General features: G+C 39.3%; 1 protein-coding gene across 25 annotated transcripts in view; it reads left to right on the top strand.

Moving 5' to 3' along the window:
• Positions 1 to 25,780, top strand: part of MAPK10 (mitogen-activated protein kinase 10) — a 580,277-nt gene that overhangs the window by 127,043 nt on the left and 427,454 nt on the right. For 4 of the 25 annotated variants that reach the window (XM_055384576.2, XM_055384597.2, XM_055384591.2 and 1 more), the window contains exon 1: positions 13,676 to 13,856. The exons of 7 other annotated variants lie outside the window; for them this stretch is intronic. The gene's annotated coding sequence lies outside the window, so the exon portion shown is untranslated. 14 more of the 25 variants (XM_055384590.2, XM_055384600.2, XM_055384601.2 and 11 more) reach the window with 12 other exon arrangements.

The raw sequence follows: 25,780 nt of genomic DNA, 5'->3' as shown, positions 1-25,780 counted from the left end.
ACTTTATAGTCACATTTTGTTGCTGAAGCAAGTGACCTTGGGTGAGGGCATATAATCTCCCACAGGTTAGCCTGGGAGGGAGGGGCAGCAAATATTTTCACAGGGGTACAATCTATCACACTAGGTGTCCCAAACCCTCTTTTGTTCTGTGTGCTTTTCATGCTGTGCTTAAGAAATAATTCCCTAACCAAATGCCATAAAAAAATTCTCCTACATGTTCTGTGAAAGACTTGATTTTTACATTTGTATTTTTGACCTATCTGGAATCTATATTTGGGCATGGTATGAGATAGAGATCTAAGTTTATTTTTTTTTAGTTAATCAATTACACTGCCAAGACAAGCTCGGTTGTGGAGACCCTAACCCAGCGGCGCTAGAGAAATTAAAGACACACACACAGAAATATAGCATGTGGCCTACAACGGGCCATATCATTTGAGGTTGAGGTGTCACTATACTGCTATGTTTCCAGATAATAGGAACTCTTGCTGTACTTCCTACCATTTCTACCATCTGACCATTTTGTTCAGACCAGCTGAACATAGTGTGGCCGTGGCACGCAGACTGAGAGGTGCTATTTAAGCTAATGTCCCCTTAGGGTACCAATCAATAATGATTCCATAGGAATCGTTGCACAGCACCTCTGCCTGTTCTGCAATTCAATCTTCCCAAACAAGTACATTCATTATTTCTAACTGGGTCCAATCCTGTTTACAAATAGGTTTTTGAGGGCGGTATGCCTCAATTATAGGAGTAGATTTATTATGGTAAATACTGAGACCAGAAAGCATGTGTAACTGTCATAAAGTGATTACATCCAGGCATCATTGCCAGCCAAGATTGATAAATATGCCCAATAAGTATAATTATTCTCTGTGTCAGCCCTTGTTGAAGGAATACTCATGGCAATGGTGATCACCGCTATCATAGCTACCATTAAGTTACTCATTGTGACTGGTTGTCCCGCTTTCCTCAGGTTTTCTTCCGCCATCTGTGACAGCTTCTTGATCTGTCCCCAGGTAGGTGGCTGTGTTCGACAGGTGTTGCTCGTGACAGCTGGGGTCCTTCTCAGTGTCAGTCTCAACATGGCTGTAACCGGGGGGTCCTCGGGATCCTCCCAGAATCTCTTCCTCGGCATCTGGCTCATGATAAGGTTTCAGGTGTCCTGATGATATCCAAATTGGCTGTTGATTTGGTCCTGGAGAAACACAAGCATAAACTCTACCCCAAGTTATTATTTTACCTATTTCCCAACTTTTTGTTATTGGATCTCTCCACCAAATGGGTTGTTCTGCCTCTGTCTTTGCAGCTGGTTTCTGTAGATGCTGTTCAGCTGCTGATAGCATCTTGCCTTTAGGCAGGCTCAAAAAATTTAAAGTTATTAATGCTAGATTCAGTTGCATTTGGGGTGTCCCATAGTCACTGTTTCTCCCCCTTTTTTGTTTTTGTAACTGCTGTTTCAGGAAGAGATTCATTCTTTCCACTATGGCTTGTCCTTGAGAATTATATGTGATACCAGTAATGTGTTTAATATTCTGTACAGAGAAAAATGTAGCTAGAGCTTGGCTAGTATAGCCTGGGGCATTATCTGTTTTAATAGAAGCTGGAATGCCCATCACCACCAAACACAGCAAAAGGTGACATTTAACACAGGCAGAAGACTCTCCTGATTGGCATGTAGTCCAGACAAAGTGAGAAAAGGTGTCCACACATACGTGTACATAAGCTAGTCTCCCAAACGAGGGAACATGTGTGACATCCATTTGCCAAAGAGAATTAGATTCCAATCCTCAAGGATTAACTCCTCCTGTAAAAGATGAGGAATGTACCATTTCACAAGTTGGGCATCGCTGGATAATAGCTTTAGCTTCTTTCCAGATAATGCTGTATCTGTGTTTGAGACCAGAGACATTAACGTGGGTTAAATTGTGAAAGGGTCTAGCATTAGATATTGCATTAGCAACTAGGCGATTAGCCATTTGATTCCCTGCAGTCAAAAGTCCCGGAAGAGGTGTATGAGCCCTAATGTGAGTGATGTAAAAAGGGTGCATTCATTTTTTTTTTTTTTTTAAGACAGAGTCTCGCTCTGTTGCCCAGCCTGGAGTGCAGTGGTGTGATCTTGGCTCACTGCAAGCGCCACCTCCTGGGTTCACGCCACTCTCCTGCCTCAGCCTCCTGAGGAGCTGGGACTAGAGGTGCCCGCCACCACGCCTGGCTAATTTTTTGTACTTTCGTAGAGATGGGGTTTCGCCATGTTAGCCAGGATGGTCTTGATCTCCTGACCTCGTGATCCGCCTGCCTCGGCATCCCAAAGTGCTGGGATTACAGGCGCGAGCCACTGCACCCAGCAAAAAGGGTGCATTCTACTCTTAATTGCTGTTTGCAATTGGGTAAAGAAAGTCATCAGTTGTTCATCTGTATGAAATCATAACTGAGCATTTTCAATTAATTGTGTGGAATGAACCACGCGTGAAGAATCAGAAATCACATTAATAGGCATATCAAAAGCAGTGAATACCTCAATTACAGCTAAGCTGAAGTACAGAGCATCTGGAAAACTTTACCTTTTGATCCAGAATAAGAAGCTTTACCATTACTAGACCCATCTGTAAAAACATTCTTAGCACCTTCAGTTGGTTTAAATTAGTTATTTTAGGGAAAATCCAATTAGTTAATTTCAAAAAATGGAAACAGTTTCATTTTAAGAAAATGGTTATCGAGAATACCCACAAAGTCAGCTAAATGGGTTTACTGAGTAAGACTATTTATAAAAGCTTGCTGTATTTGTGCCTTCATGAGGGACAATAATTTTTCCAGGATCATATCCATCCAATTTAACAATCTGAGTTCTCCCATTTCCTATCGTAGTCACAGTTTGATCCAAATAAAGAGTTAGAGTCCATGAATTAGTATGTGGAAGAAAAAGCCACTCTACAAGATCTGCTCTTGAACAATAATACTAGTAGGTGAATGCTGAGTTGGAAAAATTAGCAAATCTAGAGTCTTCTCTGGATCTATTCAATTTATTTGAGCTTTATGGACTTGCTTTTTGATTAGCTGCAGCTCTGCCTGAGCTTCTTTTGTTAATTGCCAAGGCTAGGGAGACTAGGATCTCCTCTAAGGATAGAAAATAGATTACTCATGGCATAGGTAGGAATGCCTAGAGCAGGTCATATCCAATTAATGTCCCCTAGTAATTTTTGAAAGTCATTTAATGTTTCCAATCAATCCCTACATATGGCTACTTTGTGTGGCACCATGGTAATGTCATTTACTAAGGTCCCCAAGTAGGAGTAAGGAGTAGCAGTCTGAATTTTGTCAGGAGCTATAATTAAACCAGCACGAGAAATTGAATTTTGCAAGTGATCATAACATTGGAGTAATATTTCTTGAGTGGGGGCAGCACAAAGTATATCATCCATATAATGAATAATGTAACACTGTGAAAATTTTTTACGAGTAGGTTCAATTGCTTGCCCTACATAAGTCTGGCAAATTGTTGAACTGTTTAATATGCCTTATGGCAACACTTTCCAGTGATAACACTTAACAGGCTGCAGGTTGTTTACTGCAGGAATTGTAAATGCAAACCATTCACAGTCTTGCTCAGCTAAGTGGATAGTAAAGAAACAATCTTTTAAATCCGTGACTTTTAAAGGCCAATTTTTTGGAATCATAGAAGGAGAAGGCAATTCTGGCTGTAATGTCCCCATAGGTTGTATAACTGAATTAATGCCTCTTGAGTCAGTTAACATTCTCCATTTACCTGATTTTTTCTTAATTACGAAAACTGGAGAATTCCAAGGGGAAAATATTGGAGCTATGTGTCCTTTTTCTAATTGTTCATTAACTAATTCCTTCAAAGTCTCCAGTTTCTCTTTACTTAGTGGCCATTGTTCTATCCAAATTGGCTTATCTGTTAACCATTTTAAAGGTATAGGTTCTGGAGGCTTAACAATGGCTGCCATCAAAAATGATATCCTAAACCTTGGCAGGAACTTTGTCTTTCTGCTTGAAGCAGTTCCTTCAAACCTTGCAAATTTTTTCCTAGTCCCATACCAGGGACATATTCCATTTCATGCATCATATGTTGACTTTGAGGGCTATATAACTGTTCTGGAATTAGAACTTGTGCTCCCCATTGTTGTAATAAATCTCTTCCCCATAAATTTATAGGTACAGAAGTTATAATTGGTTGAATATTCCCAGGTTGTCCATCAGGCCCTTCACAGTGCAAAATATAACTACTTTGATATACTTCAAGGGCTTTACCAACTCCAGCTACATTAAATTGAGCGGGTTGAGTGGACGGCCGGTGCTGTAGAGAAATGATTGAAGTGTCTGCTTCTGTATCTACCAAACCTTCAAATTTCTTTCCTTGAATAGTTATTTCACAGGTAGGATGTTTATCAGTAATTTGATTCACCCAATAAGCCGCTTTGCCTTATTGATTTGTGCTTCCAAATCCTCCTGTTCATTTAATTTCACTTTTCCCCATTTCCACATACAGCACAATCAGGAGCTGTGCTATAGGTTCTCCTGGCTCTGTTTTCCAGGGAACAGAAGTAGATATAACAATTTGAATATCCCCATTGTAATGTGAATCAATGACTCCTCTTTGTACTTGTACCCCTTTTAAATTTAAACTAGACCTTCCTAGAAGTAATCCTATCATCCCCGCTGGCAAGGGTCCATAGACCCCTGTTGGGACCCTTTGTGGGGGTTCCCTAGGCAGAAGACTCGTAGCTTTTGTGCAGCATCAATCTACTGCGGTACTACTGGCTGTGGTGGGGGACAAATATTGTATAGGGGTGAGGGAGTGGCCTGAGCTGGAAATGCCCCGGTTTGGAACGGGGCCCAGGATGGGCCCTGCATGGCATTTCCCGAATTTAAAAGGAAAAGGCTCAAATGTAGCTATATTTCCGTGTTGATTTGGGGGGTGTATGCTAACAGGGAACTGCCAAGCCTCTAAATCATCCTTTCATCTAGCTTGCTGAATTCCTGCCTGAATAGAACTGAGAGTGGCCACTCAAGGTGCTGCTCGAACAGTCACTGGGGCAACTACTTTTTGCCCAGTGTCCTCCAGAAAAGAAAGATCTGGAGGGTCAGGCCACTCTTTTTCTTCAAAATGATGAGGGGGTGCAGAAGGGTAGGGATGAACCTCTTCTTCCTTTGCCGCTTTAGCTTTAGCTGGTAAACAAATCTGCTCTGTTACTTCTTCTGTTACTTCATTATACTCTCCTTCCTCCTCATGATCAGTGTGAAAAGGTTCCAAGATGGAATGAACCAGAGCCCACAGTTGTCCCATTGTTACCCTGATGCTTCCAAGCTCCCCTTCTTACTCACCATGGGGATTGCTGAAGAGTACTCAGGTGAAGTGATCCACCCACCTTGGCCTCCCAAAGTTCTGGAATTACAGATTCCAGGTCTTTAGATAATAACTTAATGATTTCAACTAACTGCCAATCAGAAAATCTTTGACTCCACCTGTGACTTGGAGCCCCTCCAGACCCTGTGCCTTCCTCATCCACTTCAAGTTGTCCCGCCTTTCTGGATTGATGTCTGCCTGTAACTTCTGTCCTCCTAAAATGTATAAAACCAAGCTGTAAACCAACCGCCTTGGGCACAGTTTCTCAGGACCTCCTTGGGCTTTATCACAGGCCTTGGTCACTCATATTTGGCTCAGAATAAACCTCTTTAAATATTTAAAAAAAAAAAAGAGTACTCAGATGTCCTCCAGCTTTGTTCCACGTTCTCCAACCATTGCTCTGGTGACCCTTCGACCTGGATTCGAGCCCCACGTATGGGCATCACTTGCCAAGACCAGCTCGGTCATGGAGACCCTAACCCAGCGGTGCTAGAGGAATTAAAGACACACACACAGAAATATAGCATGTGGAGAGGGAAATCAGGGGTCTCACAGCCTTCAGAGCTGAGAGCCCTGAACAGAGATTTACTCACATATTTATTGACAGTAAGCCAGTGATAAGCATTGTTTCTATAGATTATAGATTAACTAAAAGTATTCCTTACAGGAAACAAAGAGATGGGCCAAAATAAAGGGATGGGCTCTGGCTAGTTAACTGCAGCAGGAACATGTCCTTAAGGAACCCATCACTCATGCTATTGTTTGTGGTTTAAGAATGCCTTAAGTGGTTTTCTGCCTTGGGTGGGCCAGGTGTTCCTTGCCTTTATTCTGGTAAACTGACAACCTTCCAGCGTGGGCGTCATGGCCATCATGAGCATGTCACAGTGCTGCAGATATTTTGTTTATGGCCAGTTTTGGGGCCAGTTTATGGCCAGATTTGGGGGCCTGTTCCCAGCATTACACTATTGGCATTCATTGGTGGTTCCATCCTTTTTCTTCTGATTTTTACATGTGACAGGTGATCTCTGTCACATATCCAGTTCCCATGTATGTGGGAATCATTCTACCCTTCCCTCTGGGTCTCTTGTAAAGGAGAAAGTGTGTTCCTGGACTTGGTTTTCTATGCCTTCTCTCCTGGCCCTGCCTTCCAGAACCAAGGCATTGGCTTCTTCAGGCACATCTCTGGCTTTGAGTCCCTGTTTCATGTCTGGCACTTAAGATGTACCTTTCTAATGTTTTATCAATACCCAACTATGTAGTTAAGTTTATTTGGGGGTTATATTTTAGCCATCACTTCTATGTGTTGCTAATTGAGGGGAGTCTGAACATCTCAGTCTGCCCAGTTGCTGAAACCCATAGAAGACTCTTTAAAAATTTAAAATCTGCTATATTCAAATGAACAAAGATTTAATGATAGATTTAGTGGTAACTTGATTGACAAAAATATTTATTTTATGGAACACAGACTTTCCCAGGGAATCTCAAATTCTGTTTTGAAGTTGAAACAACTAGCTTTTTTTTAAGATTTTTTTCTTAGAAGTTTATTTTTTAATTAAATTTTTTATTTCCATAAGTTATTGGGGAACAGGTGGTGTTTGGTTACATGAGTAAGTTCTTCGGTGATGATTTGTGAGATTTTGGTGCACCCATCACCCGAGCAGTATACACTCCACCCAATTTGTGATCTTTTATCCCTCACCCCCTTCCCACCCTTTCTGCCTGAGTCCCCAGAGTCCATTGTGTCATTCTTATGCCTTTGCATCCTCATAGCTTAGCTCCCACATATAAGTGAGAACATATGATGTTTGGTTTTCCATTCCTGAGTTACTTCATTTAGAATAATAGTCTCCAATCTCATCCAGGTCACTGCGAATGCCATTAATTCATTCCTTTTTATGGCTGAGTAGTATTCCATCATATACCTATCTATATATACATATCTCACAGTTTCTTTATCCATTCTTTGATTGATGGGCATTTGGGTTGGTTCCACATTTTTGCAATTGCAAATTATGCTGCTATAAACATGTGTGTGCAAGTATCTTTTTAGTGACTTCTTTTCCTCTGGAGAGATACCCAGTAGTGGGATTCCTTGGATCAAATGGTAGTTCTACTTTTAGTTCTTTAAGGAATCTCTACACTTTTTTTCATAGTGGTTTTACTAGTTTACATTCCCACCAGCAGCGTAGAAGTGTTCCCTGTTCACTGCATCCACGCCAACATCTATTATTTTTTGATTATAGCCGTTCTTGCAAGAGTAAGGTGGTATTGCATTGCAGTTTTGACTTGAATTTCCCTGATCACTAGTGATGTTGAGCATTTTTTCATATGTTTGTTGTCCATTTGTATATCCTCTTTTGAGAATTGTCTATTCATGGCCTTAGCCCACTTTTTTATGGCCTTGTTTATTTTTTTTCTTGCTAATTTGTTTGAGTTCATTGTAGACTCTGGGTATTAGTCCTTTGTCAGATGTATAGATTGTGATTTTTCTCCCATTCTGTGGGTTGTCTATTCACTCTGCTGACTGTTCCTTCTGCTGTGTAAAAGCTCTTTAGTTTAAGTTCCAGCTATTTATCTTTGTTTTTTATTGCATTTACTTCTGGGTTTGTGGTCATGAAATCCTTGCCTGAGCCAATGTCTAGAAGGGTTTTTCCAAAGCCATCTTCTAGAATTTCTAGTTTCAGGTCTTGGATTTAAGTCCTTGATCCATCTTGAGTTGATTTTTGTATAAGGTGAGAGATGAGGATCCAGTTTCATTCTCTTACATGTGGCTTGCCAATTATCCCAGCACCATTTGTTGAATAGGGTGTCCTTTCCCTTCTTTATGTTTTTGTTTGCTTTATTGAAGATCAGTTGGCTGTAAGTATTTGCGTTTATTTCTGGGTTTTCTATTCTATTACATTGGTCTATATGCCTATATTTATACCAGCACCATGCTGTTTTGATGACTATGGCCTTATAGCACAGTTTGAAATCAGGTCATCTGATGCGTCCAGATTTGTTCTTTTTTTTTTTTTTTGAGATGGAGTTTCGCTCTTGTTGCCCAGGCTGGAGTGCAATGGCATGATCTCAGCTCACCAAAACCCTTGCCTCCTGGGTTCAAGCGATTCTCCTGCCTCGGCCTCCCGAGTAGCTGGATTACAGGCATGTGCCACCACGCCCGGCTAGTTTTTTTTTTTTTGAGACAGAGTCTTGCTCTGTCACCCAGGCTGGAGTGCAGTGGTGCAATCTTGGCTCACTGCAACCTCCACCTCCCAGGCTCAAGCAATTCTCCTGCCTCAGCTTCCTAAGTAGCTGGGATTACAGGCATATGCCACCATGCCTGGCTAATTTTTGTATTTTTTTAGTGGAGACGGAGTTTCACCATGTTGGCCAGGCTGGTCCTGAACTCCTGACCTCAGGTGATCTGCCTGCCTTGGCCTCCCAAAGTGCTGGAATTACAGGCATGAGCCACCGCACCTGGCCTAATTTTGTATTTTTTAGTAGAGATGAGTTTTCTCCATATTGGTCAGGCTGGTCTCAAACTCCTGACCTCAGGTGATCCTCCAATCTCAGCCTCCCAAAGTGCTAGGATTACAGGTGTGAGCCACCGCTCCCAGCCCAGATTTGTTCTTTCTGCTGAGTCTTGCTTTGGCTATGTAGGCTCTTTTTTGGTTCCATATGGATTTTAGGATTTTTTTTTTCTAATTCTGTGAAGAATGATGGTGGTATTTTGATGGGAATTGCATTGAATTTGTAGATTACTTTTGGCAGTATGGTCATTTTCACAATATTGATTCTACCTATCCATGAGCATGGGATGTGTTTCCATTTGTTTGTGTCATCTATGATTTCTTTCAGCAACGTTTTGTAGTTTTCTTTGTAGAGGTCTTTTACCTCCTTGGTTAGGTATATTCGTAATTATTTTATTTTGTTTTGCAGCTATTGTAAAAAGGTTGAATTCTTGATTTGATTCTCAGCTTGGTTGCTATTGGTGTATAGAAGAGCTATTGATTTGTGTATGTTGATTTTTGTATCCGGAAACTTTGCAGAATTCTTTTATGAGTTCTAGGAGCTTTCTGGAGGAGTCTTTAGGGTTTTCTAGGTAAACAATCACATCATCAGCAAACAGTGACAGTTTGACTTCCTTTTTACCAATTTGGATGCCCTTTATTTCTTTCTCTTGTCTGGTTGCTCTGGCTAGGACTTCCAGTACTATGTTGAAAAGGAGTAGTGAGAGTGGGCATCCTTGTCTAGCTCCAGTTCTCAGACGGAATGCTTTTAACTTTTCCCCATTCAGTATCTGTTGGCTGTGGGTTTGTCATAGATGGCTTTTATTACATTGAAGTATGTCCTTTGTATGCCAATTTTGCTGAGAGTTTTAATCATAAAGGGATGCTAGATTTTGTCAAATGCTTTTGCTGCATCTATTGAGATGATTGTGTGATTTTTGTTTTTGATTCTGTTTATGTGGTGTATCACATTTATTGACTTATGTATGTTAAACCATCCCTGCATCCCTGGTATGAAACCCACTTGATCATGGTAGATTGTCTTTTGGATATGTTGTTGGATTCAGTTAGCTAGTATTTTGTTAGGGATTTTAGCATCTATGTTCATCAGGGATATTGGTCTGTAGTTGTCTTTTTTGGTTATGTCCTTTCCTGGTTTTGGTATTAGAGTGATACTGGCTTCATAGAATGATTTAGGGAGGATTCCCTTTTTCTATATCTTGTGGAATAGTGTCAATCGAATTGGTATCAATTCTTCTTTGAATGTCTGGTAGAATTCTGCTGTGAATCCATCTGGTTCCAGACTTTTTATTGTTGGTAATTTTTTTATTACCATTTCAATATTGCTGTTTGTTATTGGTCTGTTCAGAGTGTCTAATTCTTCCTGATTTAAACTAGGAGGGTTGTTTTTTTCTAGGAATTTATCCATCTCTTTTAGGTTTTCTAGTTTATGTGCATAAAGGTGTTCATAGTAGCTTTGAATGATCTTTTGTATTTCTGTGGTGTCAGTTGTAGTATCTCCCATTTCATTTCTAATTGAGCTTATCTGGATTTTCTTTCCTCTTTTCTTGGTTAATCTTGCTAATGGTCTATCAATGTTATTTACCTTTTCAAATAACCAGGTTTTTGTTTTACTTATCTTTTTTGTTGTTGTTGTTTCAATTTCATTTAGTTCTGCTCTGAATCTTGGTTATTTCCTTTCTTCTGCTGGGTTTCAGTTTGGTTTGTTCTTGTTTCTCTAGTTCCTTGAGGTGTGACCTTAGATTGCCTGTTTGTGCTTTTTCAGACATTTTTATGTAGGCATTTAGGGCTATGAACTTTCCTCTTAGTGTTGCCTTTGCTGTATCCCAGAGGTTTTGATAGGTTGTGTCACTATTGTCATTCAGTGTGAAGAATTTTTAAATTTCCATCTTGATTTCAGTTTTGACCCAATGATCATACAGGAGCAGGTTATTTAATTTCCATATATTTGCCTGGTTTTGAAGGTTCCTTTTGGAGTTGATTTCCAGTTTTATTCCACTCTGGTCTGAGAGAGTGCTTGATACAATTTCAATTTTCTTGAATTTATTGAGGCTCATTTTGTGGCCTATCATATATTCTATCTTGGAGAAAGTTCCATGTGTTGTTGAATAGAATGTATATTCTGCATTTGTTGGGTAGAATGTCCTGTAAATATCTGTTAAGTCTATTTGTTCCAGTGCATAGTTTAAATCCATTGTTTCTTTGTTGCCTTTCTGTCTTGATGTCCTGCCTAGTGCTATCAATGGAGTATTGAAGTCCCCCACTATTATTGTGTTGCTGTCTATCTTATTTCTTAGGTCTATTAGTAATTGTCTTATAAATTTGGGAGCTCTAGTGTTAGGTGCATTTATATTTAGGGTTGTGATATTTTCCTATTGGACAAGGCCTTTTATCATTATATAATGACCCTCTTTGTCTTTTTAAACTGCTGTTGCTTTAAAGTTTGTTTTGTCTGATATAAGAATAGCTACCCCTGCTCACTTTTGGTGTTCATTTGCATGGAATGTCTTTTTCCATCCCTTTACCTTAAATTTATGTGAGTCCTTATGTGTTAGGTGTGTCTCTTGAAGTTTGTGTCTCTTGAAGGTGTGTCTCTAGTTGGCTGGTGAATTCTTATCCATTCTGCAATTCAGTGTCTTTTAAGTCGTGCATTTAGGCTATTTACATTCAACGTTAGTATTGAGTTGTGAGGTACTGTTCCATTCATTTGTTGCCTGTATACCATGGAACAAATAGCATTTGTTCCATGCTATTTGTTGCCTGTATACCTTGTTTTTTTTTTGTTGTTGTTGTATTTTTGTTGTAGGTCCTGTGAGATGTATGCATTAAAGAGGTTCTATTTTGATGTGTTTCTAGGATATGTTTCAAGATTTAGAGCTCCTTTTAGCAATTCTTGTAGTGCTGGTTTGGTAGTGGTGAATTCCTTCAGCGTTTGTTTGTATGAAAAATACTGTATTTTTCCTTCACTTATGAAGCTTAGTTTCACTGGGTACAAAAATTCTTGGCTGATAATTGTTTTGTTTGAGGAGGCTGAAGATAGGGTCCGAATCCCTTCTAGCCTGTAGGGTTTCTGTTGAGAAATCTGCTGTTAATTTGATAGGTTTTCCTTTATAGATTACCTGGTATTTTTGCCTTACATCTCTTAAGATTTTTTTTCTTTGTCTTGACTTCAGATAACCTGATGACAATGTGCCTAGGTGATAACCTTTTTGCAATGAATTTCCCAGGTGTTCTTTGAGCTTCTTGTATTTGGATGTCTAGTTCTCTAGCAAGGCCAGAGAAATTTTTCTTGATTAATCCCCCAAATATAGTTGCCAAATGTTTAGATTTCTTTTCTTCCTCAGGAACACCATTATTCTTAGGTTTGGCCATTTAACATAATTCCAGACTTCTTGGAGGCTTTGTTCATATTTTCTTACTCTTTTTTGTCTTTGCTGGATTGGGTTAATTTGAAAACCTTGTCTTCTGAAGCTTTTCTGCTTGTTTGAGTCTCTGAAGCTCTTCTGCTTGTTTGAGTTTATTGCTGACACTTTCCAGAGCATTTTGCATTTCTATAAGTGTGTCCATTGTTTCCCGAAGTTTTGATTGTTTTTTATTTATGCTGTCTATTTCACTGAATATTTCTCCGTTCACTTTTTGTATCATATTTTTGATTTCCTTACACTGGGCTTCGCCTTTCTCAGGTGCCTTCCCGATTAGCTTAATAACTATCCTTCTGAATTCTTTTTCAGGTAGATCAGGGATTTCTTCCTGGTTTGGATCCATTGCTGGAGAGCTATTGTGATTTTTAGGGGATGTTAAAGAACCTTGTTTTGTCATATTACCAGAGTTGGTTTTCTGGTGCCTTCTCATTTGGGTAGGCTCTGTCAGAGGGAAGGTCTAGAGCTGAAGGCTGTTGTTCAGTTCCTTTTGTTCAAAAGGGTGTTTCCTTGATGTAGTACTGTCCCTCTTTTCCTAGGGATGTGGCTTCCTGAAAGCTGAGCTGTAGTGATTGTTATCTCTCTTCTGAATCTAGCCACCCAGCAAGTCTAACAGGCTCTGGGCTGGTACTGTGGGTTGTCTGCACAGAGTCCTGTGATGTGAACCATCTGTGGGTCTCTTAGCTGTGGATACCAGTACCTGCTCCAGTGGAGGTGGCAGACTGGTGAAAAGGACTCTGTGAGGGTCCTTAGCTTTGATTGATTAATGCACTATTTTTGTGCTGGTTGGCCTCCTGCCGGGAGGTGGTGCTTTCAAGAGAGCATCAGCTGTGGTAGTATGGGAAGGAACAGGCAGTGGGTGGGGCCTTGGAACTCCCAAGGGTATATGCCCTTTGTCTTCAGTTATCAGGATGGGTTGGGAAGGACCATTAGGTGGGGGCAGGGCTAGGCTTGTCTGAGCTCAGACTCTACTTGGGTGGGTCTTGCTGTGGCTGCTGTGTGTGGGGGGGTGGGGGGGGTGGGGGTGAGGTTCCCAGGTCAATAGAGTTATGTTCCTAGGAGGATTATGTCTGCCTTTGCTGTGTCACGCAGCTTGACAGGGAAGTGGGGGCAAGCTGGCAGTCACAGGCCTCACTCAGTTCCCACACAACCCAAACGGCTTGTCTCACTCCCATTGTGCCCCCAGCAGCAGCACCAAGGCTGTCTCCAGGCAGTGGGCAAGCAGGACCGAGTACTTTCCCCAGGCTACCCGCCTCCCAGCTGTGAAAATAAACAGGGCTCTCCTTCTTCCCCGCTCTGTTGAGTCTGCACACTGGATTCATGCCCTCCCCCTGAGTTCTGGCCAAGAGACTTCTCCATCAGTTGAAATTGTTACAAAGTTCAGCTGGAGTTTTTCTCCCTGCAGCTTTCCCAGTGCCTCCAGCAGCCCTCCTCAAGGACCCCTGTGAGGCCAGGCAGAAATGGCTTGGCAGGGGACCCAGCGAGTCCAGAGGGATTTTGCCGCTGCTTCCTCTACCCCTGTATTTCACTCAGCTCTCTAAATTGACTCAGCTCCAGGTAAGGTCAGAATCTTCTCGGATAATCTAGACCTTCAGGTTCCCCAGTGGGGGTGTGTGTTTGGGGGCAGACGACCTCCCTTTCCCGCTTCCACAGTTTGGGCGCTCGTAGTATTTGGGGTGTCTCTTGGGTCCTGCAGGACCCTTCAGAGGGTCCATGGGTTCTCGCCGCATTCCTAATGTATTCCTGCAGTCCTTCTGGAGCAAAAGTTCACGATGCAAGCCTCCACACGCTGCTCTGTCTGTCCGAGTGGGAGCTGCAGTCCAGTCCTGCCTCCCGTCCGCCATGATCTCTCCTTTGCAACTAGCTTTTAAAATTAATTAAAAAGCTATCTCTTATCCAAGCTATTTTTATAGGCAAGCTTAGCTTACAGGAAAATCTCTGACTCGGTCCCTTGCCATGGTGTGTTGAGTTTAATGTCTCTGCCAATTTTCCTAATTATTTTTAATAAATTATCAGAAACAAACTGAAAGAAGCTTTCAGACTTGTGTGTGTGTGTGTGCGTGCGCATTGTATGTTTGTGTGTGTGGAAGAGAAGGAAGTAGGAATTAGGGAAAGAAAAGGAAGAGGGAGAGAAAATTTTGTTTTGTTCTTTCCCTTTTTCTACAGCTGCTTCCATGCCTACAATAATTTCTCTCTCTTGCATGCTTAGAGTGAAAGTGAATATTATGTGTAACCCAAATGTCTAATACCTGGATTGGCACTAACCACTTAATAGATCTAATTACACACTCTCTCCTACCAAGGGTCACGTTAGTATATTTGGGCTGCATCTTAAATCATTCCTGGCTCTAGCCTGTTCTCTGTTGTATGGTTCCTAACCATGGCTTTAGTTCTTCCTTGGGTCTCTGCATGCTCTGCTCTAGTGCTTGATTTAATAATATGGTGGAGGAGTGTGCAGACTCTGGAGCCAGATAGTCTGGTTTCAAATCCTGACTCTGACACTTATCAGCTATAGGATCTTGGGCATCTTGTTTAATCTTTCTGCATTTCAGTCTCTTCACTTGTAAAATGGGCATAAAACAAATAGCTACCTTACAGGGTTGTTGTGAGGGTTATGTAATAGATGTCCTGTTCATATCGTGTTCAATTTCTCTTCCATCTTTGTGCACACAGGCCCCAGATGAGCTGTCATCCCCCGAGCTGGTATCTGGTGTCTTTTTTTGTCAACTCCTCTCTCAGATCCTGCTTTGGACTCGAGATCTAAAAGTACCTGGGAATTTATGTGCCCTCCCCTGTTTCCCCAGCCTTAATGAATGACTGCCACTTTAGGAATATAAATACTCCACCTCCCTTGCTCCATAGGCATCAGGCACATGTGTTGCACATAACTCAGGCTTGTTTTACACTGGGGCTCCTGTGGGATTGAGTTCTCATCCCTCTGAAGTGGTTCACACCTTTGCTTGGCCTCCTTCACTTTCTGGTCCCACCGTACCACTCCCACTCCTCCTGGAAACACTTTTTCTTAAATCACTTTCACACAAATCCTTGCCTCAGGGTCTGGTTCTGGGGAAGTCAACTTAAAGTAGTTTGTTTGAGTTAGTATCCATATAAAATGCTTTGCATATAGTATGTCATATAAATATTGGCCGTTATTCTTCATGTTATTACCATGCTAGTCTAAAACAAGGTAGTTTGGTGAAGGTCTCCTTTTCCTCTCTACCTCATCACCAGAATATATATTTTACTCTATTTAATAATTCATCACAGAACTGCTAACATAAGGCTGTTGTATACTGGGTTTCTGGAAGGTTTGGGGATAACAGTGTAGGACATAAAAACTTAAAAACCGAATGATAAAAATATAATTTACTTGAAGAGTCAAGACAACCCTATTTATTTGTAGAGGACTCTACAAATAGAATCTGGCCTTGCTTCCATTATTAGCGGTTTGTGCTTCTCTCTGAGATCCTCAGTGGGGGAAGTTCCTTTAAGCCTTTGTTACCTTGTAAATCTCCATCCTCTTTAGAAAACCTTTGCCTACACCCCACAAAACCTCTCTAAAACTTAACTTTGAATATGCTCCCTTTCTTTGCGTAATTGAGGATTTGGATTTACATCCAAATGGCATGTCAGACACTAATTTTATAGCTTTTTACAATGTATCAGAGAAGAAAAAGAAAATAACTTTTAATGGAAAGAATACTTTTAAATTCTAGGACTGCATGCATTTAAAAAGTTTGGTTAGCCAGCATTTTATTTTGTAAGCCAACATCTTAATGTTCTTTTTGAAAGTGCTGGAACAGTTTGCTTTATGACTGAGACATTAAATGTCAAGCGTGAACCCATATGCTGGGTTGTAAGTGTTCAAATAGCTGTATTATGTGAAATTCTAGAAAACTGGGTTTGCCATGGAAATGTTGTTATAGTTATAACTATGGGTAGGTTACTGTGGTTGCATCTCTGACCATAAAAAAAGAAAAGCACTAAAATTCATACCCTAGGGGTAACTGACGAGGCAGAGGCAGAGATAATTGAAGGATTTCAATTATTTAAAAATAAATCTCTGTTTTTCCCCCATTTTTCAGTTATAAATTAATATAATACTTTCTGTTTTCAAATAGACTCTTACATTTATAAAAGATTTCAGTTTAGTCAAATTCTGAATGCTGATGAGTAATATTTAGCTCAGATTTTGAAGTATGTTGTATGAAAAAGTTGTGCTGAAATATTAAGCTTTGGAGTGTCTGGGGTTATTCTGGAATTTCCTACTGACAGCACTGTAAATTTAGGGAGATAATTAAACTATATAATGCTGATATTTCACTCTGACTAAACTCCACCATAAATTTACTAAATGGTAAGAGATATTTACTGTTTGTAGTTGTAACGTGCAGGCACAGTATTTGACTTAGTTTATTAGTTTTCTATTGCTGCTATAACAAATTAGCACAACTTATTGGCTTAAAACAACACACATTTATTATCTCATTGTTTCTGTGGATTGGAAGTTCAGGCACAATTTAGCTAGTTCCTCTGCTTAGAGTTTCCCAAGATTACATCAAAGGATCAGCTGGGCTGCATTTCCTTCTGGAGCTCAGGGTCCTCTTTCAAGCTCCTGTGACTGTTGGCAAAATGCAGGCTCCTGAGGTTATAGAACTGAAGTCTTCATTTTGTTGCTGGCAATTAGCCAGGGTAACTCTCATCTTCCACAGGCTGCCCTTTGTGCGCCTACAACATGGCAGGTTACTTCTCAAGACCAGCAGGAAAATCTTGTCCTCCAGTCTTCTGGGATGAAGTCTCATATAATGTAACAATCACGGAAGTGACTATGCTATCGCCTTTGCCACGTAATATAACCTAATCAAGAGAGTGACTATCCTACTATCTTTGCCATATTCTGTTGGCTAAAAAGCAAGTCTCAGTTTCCTCCACGTTGAAGGAGACTTTGCAAAAGCATGCATGACTTATTGGGGGTCATGTTAGGATGGGTACACCATACTTAGTATACCCAAAACCATATCATCTGTTCGTATATCACATTGAAGTTGACTAGGGTCAGGTTTTTTCATTTCATGTCATGGTACTATGGTAAATTGAAATATGAGTAAAGAAATATATTATTGAAACATATGAGTCACTGAAACCATTGGTGGTCTTAAATAAAGCTCGCTTTAACTTGAATTTATGTTCTAAGTCTCTAAAATAAATGCGAGGTAAATGTTACCTTCATGACCATAAAGACATTTGTAGTGTTTTTTGGTTAATACCTGCTGGTGAACTCAGAGCTTCAGATGATTTTGATGGATTATGGGAGCAAGACATTTTCACGGAGGATTAGATCTGGAGATTTAAAAATGACACTTGGAAAACAAGGAACAAACCACAGTCAGTTAGAACACGGGTCCCCAACCCCTGGGGCCACAGACTGGTACAGGAACTGGGCTGCACAGCAGGAGGTGAGCAGGGTCGTGAGGTGGGGGTGGTGCGGTGGGGGTGGCGAGCCAGCGATCCTCCTCTGTATTTACAGTTGCTTGCATTACCGCCTGAGCTCTGCTTCCTGTCAGATCAGCAGCGGCATTAGATTCTCAGGAGCAGGAACCCTATTGTGAACTGTGCATGCAAGGGATCTTGGTTGCACGCTACCTATAAGAATCTAATGCCTGATGATCTGTCACTGTCTCCTATCACCCCCAGATGGGACTGACTAGTTGCAGGAAAACAAGCTCAGGGCTTCCACTGATATTACATTATGGTGAGTTGTGTAATTCTTTCATTATATATTACAATGTAATAATAATAGAAATAATGTGCACAATTAAATGTAATGCACTTGAATCATCCTGAAGCCACCTCCCTGCTCCGCCCTTGGTCAGTGGAAAAATTGTCTTCCATGAATCCGGTCCCTGGTGCCAAAAATGTTGGGGAGTGCTGGGTTAGAAGCTGTAATGAAACAAAATGCCCTTTTATAATAGTAATAAAAGATGAAATACCTAGGAATAAAGTTAACAAGAAATTTATAAGATCTACATTTAAAAAGTTAAAATATTACTAAAGAACACAAAGAATACTTTGACAAATGGTAAGACATATTATGTTCTTGGATAGGAAGTCTTACTATTACAAAACTGACATTTCTCTAGTTAATCCATAAATTTAAGATTAAAAAACCCCCAGAATTCTTTTTAATTAGACTAGTTGACTCTAAGATTCACATGGAAACATCATCAAGGAACAATAGACTAGAAAATCCTGACAAAAAAATAGAAAACTTAGGGAGGATTTGCTAGGCACATATTAATATGTATATGCTACATAAAGCTATATTAATTAAAAGTGTGGTACTAGCATATTAACGAAAAGAAAAGAAAGCTGTGAAATAGACTCTAATACAGGTTGGTTAAATAAAAATTGGTTTGTGAGAATAAGAATATGTTTTTGTTTGTGTATGTGTGTTTATGTGCTAAGTATTTACTAGGCTCTTTACATATTAACATAATCTAACTCCCACAACAACTGTGTGAGATAGGAACCATTATTATTTTCATTTAGAAAAGGGGAAACTGAGACATAGAGAGCACAACTAACTTGCTTCTAATAAATAGAGGAGCTGGGACTGAAATTCATTTAATCATGCTCCAGAGCTGACATATTCTCTCACTAGGCTACACATTCCCCCATGCTTGTGAAATTTTAGGTAGGTGTAAAAAAGAAAGAATTCACTCTATATGTATTATACTGATAATCTAGATAATCTAGAGATACACACATATATGTATTTTTAAGATACACATTTTAGGAGAAAACTTCAAGGAATATAATAGTGTAGTATATTACCATTGTTGTAGAAAAACAAAATATATAAATGTTTACAATACATGGTTTATCTTCATAGATTCAAAAAAGAAAAAAAAAGCACCACTGTTTGTATCATGGGAGAGGAACTGAGTTTCTTGGAAGGAGGAAGGAGGAAGATTTACTGTTTATGTTTATCATTTTGTGTATTTTGAATTTTGTGCCATGTACATATACTCTATTAAAGAAAATAAGTTAAATAACAATAACAAAACCAGTAAACTCAGGGAAGAGTATTTTCAAGAACCTGGTTTATACAGTATGTGTATTAGTCCATTTTCACACTGCTGTAAAGAAATACCCAAGACTGGGTAATTTATAAAGGAAAGAGGTTAACTGACGCACAGTTCTCCATGGCTGCAGAGGCCTCAGGAAATTTACAATCATGGTGGAAGGTGAAGGGGAAGCAAGAACCTTCTTCACAAGGCAGCAGGAGAGAGAAGAAAGCAAAGCAAAGGGGGAAGAGCCCCTTAAAAAACCATCAGATCTCTTCAGAATTCTCTCACGATCACAAGAACAGCATGGGGAAAACTGCCCCCATGATCCAATCACCTCCCACCAGGTCCCTCTCTCAACAACTGGGGATTACAATTTGAGATAAGATTTGGGTGGTGATACAAAGTCAAACCGTATCAGTATATATTTACAAGTAATTTGCTTCTGCTTATAAGGACAGTTTATGTTACAAACGTTTAACATGCAACATAAATAAGTGAAAAGATGAGTTCCAAAGACTGAGAGAAGGTATTCATAACACACAGAACCAACAAATAATTATTATTTAGAATGTATGAAGGACTCTTAAACATCAATAAAAAAAGACAAACACATGGGAAAAATAAAGATATGAACAGGTAATTCAAAGAAGAAGTTTAGGAGAAGCACATGAAAAGATGATCAACCTTATTAGTAATTAGGGGGAGGCAAATTAAATGAGACACAGCATTTCACACCCCTAAATTTAAAAGTTTGACAGTAAGAAGTATCAATAAGGATGGAGAGTAATAGCAAATATCGTATCAAGAACTGCTGGTGGGAGTGCAAATTGGCGCAACCACTTTGGGGAATAAATATAATGCTTAGGAGAGAGAGAGGTGCCTTTGAAGACCTGTGATTAAATAATTCCATCCACATGTGCTCAGGGAGACAAGCACATGAATGTTTATAGTGGCATTTTTTTAAAATAAAAACATTTACTGGGGCTATGTGTGTCAGCTAATGCCTGTAATGCTAGAGCTTTGGGAGGCCAAGGCAGGAGGATTGCTTGAGGCCAGGAGTTTTCGACCAGCCAGAGCAACATGGTGAGACTCTTTCAAAAAAATAAATAAATAAATTCTTAAATGTGTTAGGTAATGTAATTCTCAACTATTTTATCTTAGAATTTCTAATGCTTGGCAACTGATACCTATGGCATCTATGAAATGGACATTGCTACCACAATTTTACTTTATTTAGTAGTTACTCTAGAGTATGCAATGTCCATTTACAGCTAATCCAAATCCACTTTCAAATACATTTGAAAGTGAACTATACTGCTTCACAGGTAATACAAGTACCTTGTAACAATAATCGAGTATTTCTAATTCTTCCCTTCTGCCCTTTGTATTATGCCCTCCAGCGCCTTACTGTCATTCATTTCACTTCTACGTAAGCTATAATCGATCATCAAATACATTATTTCTATTATTATTTTGAACAAACTGTTATCTGTGAGATCAATTAAGAATAAGAAAAATTAAGATTTTTTTCTTTACCTTTACCTATTCCTTTATTCCTTCTCTAATCTCTTTCCTTTCTTTATGTAAATTTGAGTTTTTGACCTATATTATTTTTCTTCTCTCTGAAGACATTCTTTCAATATTTGTTGCAAGGCAGGTCTACTGGCAACAAATTCCCTCAATTTTTGTTTGAGAAAGCCTCTTACACTTTTGAAGGATTTCACAGGATCTGTTAGTAGTTTTATTTTCCCCTTCTACATACATACTTTAAATATTTTACCCTCGTCTTTTCTTGCTTGCGTGGCTTCTGAGAAGTCAGATGTAATTCTTATTTTTGCTCCTCTATAGGTAAAGTGTTTTTTCCCTCTGGCTTCTTTCTGTTTTTGTTTGTTGGTTTTTCAGTGTAAATTTTAATTTTTATTTTTATCCTTATTTTAAGTTCCAGGGCACATGTGTAGGATGTGCAGGTTTGTTACATAGGTAAATGTGTGCCATGGTGGTTTGCTGCACCTATCAATCCATCATCTAGGTATGAAGCCCAGCATGCATTAGCTATTTTTCCTGCTACTCTCCCTCCCCATGACAGGCCCCAGTACGTGTTGTTCCCCTCCCTGTGTCCATGTGTTCTCATTATTTAGCTCACACTTATAAGTGAGAACATGTGGTGTTTCATTTTCTCTTCCTGCATTAGTTTGCTGAGGATAATGGCTTCCAGCTCCATTCATGTCCCTGCGAAGGAAATGATCTCGTTTATTTTTATGGCTACATAGTATTCCATGGTGTATATGTGCCACATTTCCTTTATCCAGTTTATCATTGATGGGCATTTGGGTTGATTCCGTGTCTTTGCTATTGTGAATAATGCTGCAATGAACATACGTGTGCATGTATCTTTGTAACTGAATGATTTATATTCCTTTGGGTATATACCCAGAAATCAGATTACTGGGTCAAATGATATTTCTGGTTCTAGATCTTTCAGGAATCGCCACACTGTCTTCCACAATGGTTGAACTAATTTACATTCCCACCAACAGTGTAAAAGCATTCCTATTTCTCCACAGCCTTGCCAGCGTGTGTTGTTTCTTGACTTTTTAATAGTAGCCATTCTGACTGGCATGAGATGGTATCTCATTGTGGTTTTGATTTGCATTTCTCTAATGATCAATGATGTTGAGCTGTTTTTTTATATATTTGTTGGCCACATGAATGTCTTCTTTTGAGAAGTGTCTGTCCATGTCCTTTGCCCACTTTTTGATAGGGTTGTTTTTTTTTTCTTGTAAATTTGTTTAAGTCCCCTGTAGATTCTGGATAGACCTTTGAGAGATGGATATATTGCAAAATTTTTATCCCACTTTGTAGGTTGCCTGTTTGATCTGATGATAGTTTCTTTTGCTGTGCAGAAGCTCTTTAGTTTAATTAGAACCCATTTATCAATTTTTGCTTTTGTTACAATTGCTTTTGGTGATTTTGTCATGAAATCTTTGCCCTTGCTTATGTCCTGAATGATATTGCCTACATTTTCTTCTATGGTTTTTCTAGCTTTGGGTTTTACATTTAAGTCTTTAATCCATCTTGAGTTAATTTTTGTAAAATGTGTAAGGAAGGGGTCCAGTTTCAATTTTCTGAATATGTTTATCCAGTTCTGCCAGCACTATTTATTAAATCCCTCTGGCTTCTTTCAAAATTTTTCTTTATCTTTGATTTTCTGCCATTTGAATACGATTTTTGTAGTTTTGGGGCATTTATTCTGCCTGGTATTTTCTGAGCTTCCTGGATTTGTGGTTTGGTGTCTGACATTAATTTGGGGAAATCTTCAGGCATTATTGTTCCAGATATTCCTTCAGTTGCTTTCTCGCTTTCTTATTCTGGTATTCTCATTATGCATATATTACACCTTTTGTAGTTGTTGTGCAGTTCTTGGATGTTCTGTTTTTTTTTTTTCAGTCTTTTTTTTTTTAATTTTCAGTTTCTATTGGCATATCCTCAAACTCAGATTCTTTCCTCAAAAACATTCTTCATTTCTAGTTCAGTGTTTTTGATCTCTAGCACTTTCTTTGGATTCTTCCTTATAATTTCCTTCCCTCTGCTTATATTACCCATCTGTTCTTGCATGTTGTCTACTTTTTCCGTTTGTGCCCTTAGCAAGTTAGTCATAGTTGTTTTAAATTCATGGTCTGGCAATTCTAACATTCATGCCATGAGTCTTGTTCTGATGCTTGTTCAGTCTCTTCCAACTGTGCTTTCTGCCTTTTAGTGTGCCTTGGACTGTTTGCTGAAAGGTGGACATGATGTACTGTGTAGCAGGAACTGCTAAAAATAAGCCTTTACTGATGTGGTGGTAAGATGCGTTTTGTGTGTGTGTGTGTGTGTGTGTGTGTGTTTGTGTGTGTGTGTGGTGGGAAAGGGCTCAATAGTCCTGTGATTAGGTCTCGTCTTTCAGCGAGGCTGTGCCCTTGGTCTGTGAACTTCACAAGTGCTTCTCGGTTCTTCTTGCACCCATCTTAGGTGGGTCAGGATAGCTAGAGGGAGCTGGAGTTGGGTATTTTCTTTTCTCCACATGGAAAACTAGAGGGGACGGGAGTTGGATATTTTGGCTCCTGCAGGGTGGCTAGGCTCTGATAAAACTCTAGTAAGTTAGGGGCTGGTAAAATAGTTTCTCCTGAGGGCAGGCCTTGTTAAGTAGAGCAGAATGCTTTGGTGTATTTCAAAATGGTTACTTTCACCTCTCCCAGCTGGAAACACAAGGGAATTTTTTTTTTTTTTCCATTTTCACTGTGAGAAGCTGATAGAGCTCCTGGAGGTAAAAATTGCAAAAGTTTGGGCATCCCCCCTAAGACTGAGTCTCCTTGGAGTTTTCAGCACAAAAACTTATCTATTCAGAGCTGCCAGCAATTCCTCAATTCTAATTTAGGTTTTCCTGCTGGGGCACTGGTTCCCTCAGAGGTTTCTGCTCAGGGAAGTTGTGGTTCTCAGTGTCCCTGTCTGTCTCTTCAGGGCAGTGCTTTGCTCTGTGACCTCCCTTCTCTGATGGATCATAAAAGTGTTTGATGTTCAGCTTGTTTAGCTTTGCCTTGTTGTTAGAATGGTGTTTTTAACTTCTAAGCTCCTTACATGCTGGATGGAAAATGGAGTTCGGCTCAGTGGCATTATTTTTATTAAAATATTGAAAAATCTGAAACATCCCAAATATCATTCGGAGAATGAATAATCAAATTATGATATAGTCATATCATGGAATACGGTAACACAGGTAAATGAATGTACTGGATTTAAATAATTTAAGATTGTTCTATCACAGAAACAGAGTGGGAAAAAAGAGATACAGAATGATACACAACAATACTATATGTTGTTTATGGATACATATATGTGTAAGTACAAAAATCTAACAGAAAGGTACATACCATCTTAGGATAGTGATTTATTCTTCTGTGGATGTAGGGAGGAATTAAATAAGTGAGGAATAAAACAGAGACACCCACTATGTGAGTAATATTTTATTTCTAAAAAGAAGCAAATATTTAAAGCAAATACAACAAAGTACTAATACCTGGTAAGTATGTGTGACCTTAGGAAAGCTAATGAACCTCCAAGTGCTTATAGTTTTCTTTGCTTTCACATAGGGACAATAATATTTATCTCATAGTTGCCATTAGGATAAAATTAACTAATATATTTTTGAAAATTTTGTAATAAGAATGTAAATAAAATTACTATGAAAAAAGATTGAAATATTGAAATAATTTGAAAGACTTTGAAAAATAACGTTATATGGATTATTATTGTCACAAGTTCTACCATATTCAACTCAAAGTAGACCACATAAATCTATTCACATTCTTTACTCTAGCTGTCATTTTATTTGAAAAATGCCATGAATACATCTGCTTTTGGTGATCAGATGATCAAGAGAAAACGGAAGAATGAAGCATTAGTTGTATGTGTTCTGGAGGAGTCAGAGGCTAATTTAGTTTCCATCAGGATTTCCCAGGGAATGTACAAATTTTTGCTAAGCCTTTTTGATCTTTGTCTACATACTTTAATAACTCACAAAAAGATACCCCCCAGCCCCTTTTGTGACCCTGGATTGAAATAAACATCTTTTCAAAATGCTAGTGGAATTTACTACTGTTTCTATTCATTAACAAAATACCAGGAAGCAGCAGGAGAGGCTTCCATGGGGACAATAGGGGGAGTCTGGATGCCCCTGGAGTAGACAGATGCTTGTCCATCAAGTTTCTCCTCTGTCCCTAGTGTGGGTGGGGTTTCTGCTCTGATTGACAGCCTAGTCCATGTTTTTTAAATCACTAGAGTCTTCATGGCATGTCAGGCTGCTGTGACCTTGCTTGAAATTGCTTTGAAAAGTACAGTGCTTTTGAATGACTTGGAAAATACCTTATGTTTAGGAAAATGCTTGTTTCTAGCTTTAAGCAAAAAGAATTCTACACAGTCATATGAACTATTTTAAAGCCATAGTTTGAAGCCTGAAATTTCTATTGTGAAATAGCATGTCCCTGGAACATGTGCTTTGTGGCTAAAAGGTTCATATGGTTTCTGTAACTATGCAATGCAAAAGTAAGTCTCTTTGAACCTAAACTGAGAGAAACTGTTGAAGCGTGAGTTACTCTGTGAACTCAATGCTTGCAGCAGAATACGAATAAGGATATTTTAGCAATTCTGGGGCAGGCTTTGGGATGAATCAGAACATTGCCCTCTAGGTAAAAAATTCTCTATGACTAAGTGAAAATGCCTAGCTACTCCCAGGTTTACTTTATAGAAACAAGACAGTCAGACACACATTATATACATGCAAACATGCACACGAAAATACATCCCATTTCCTATATCTGGCAATGCTGAGGAATGAGGTTTTCTCTATACAAATGAAACCTAATCAATTAAATATAA

The sequence above is a fragment of the Gorilla gorilla genome, chromosome 3 (assembly GCF_029281585.2).
Source record: "Gorilla gorilla gorilla isolate KB3781 chromosome 3, NHGRI_mGorGor1-v2.1_pri, whole genome shotgun sequence".
Classification (NCBI taxonomy): domain Eukaryota; kingdom Metazoa; phylum Chordata; class Mammalia; order Primates; family Hominidae; genus Gorilla; species Gorilla gorilla.
This window is presented reverse-complemented; position numbering and strand designations above follow the sequence as displayed.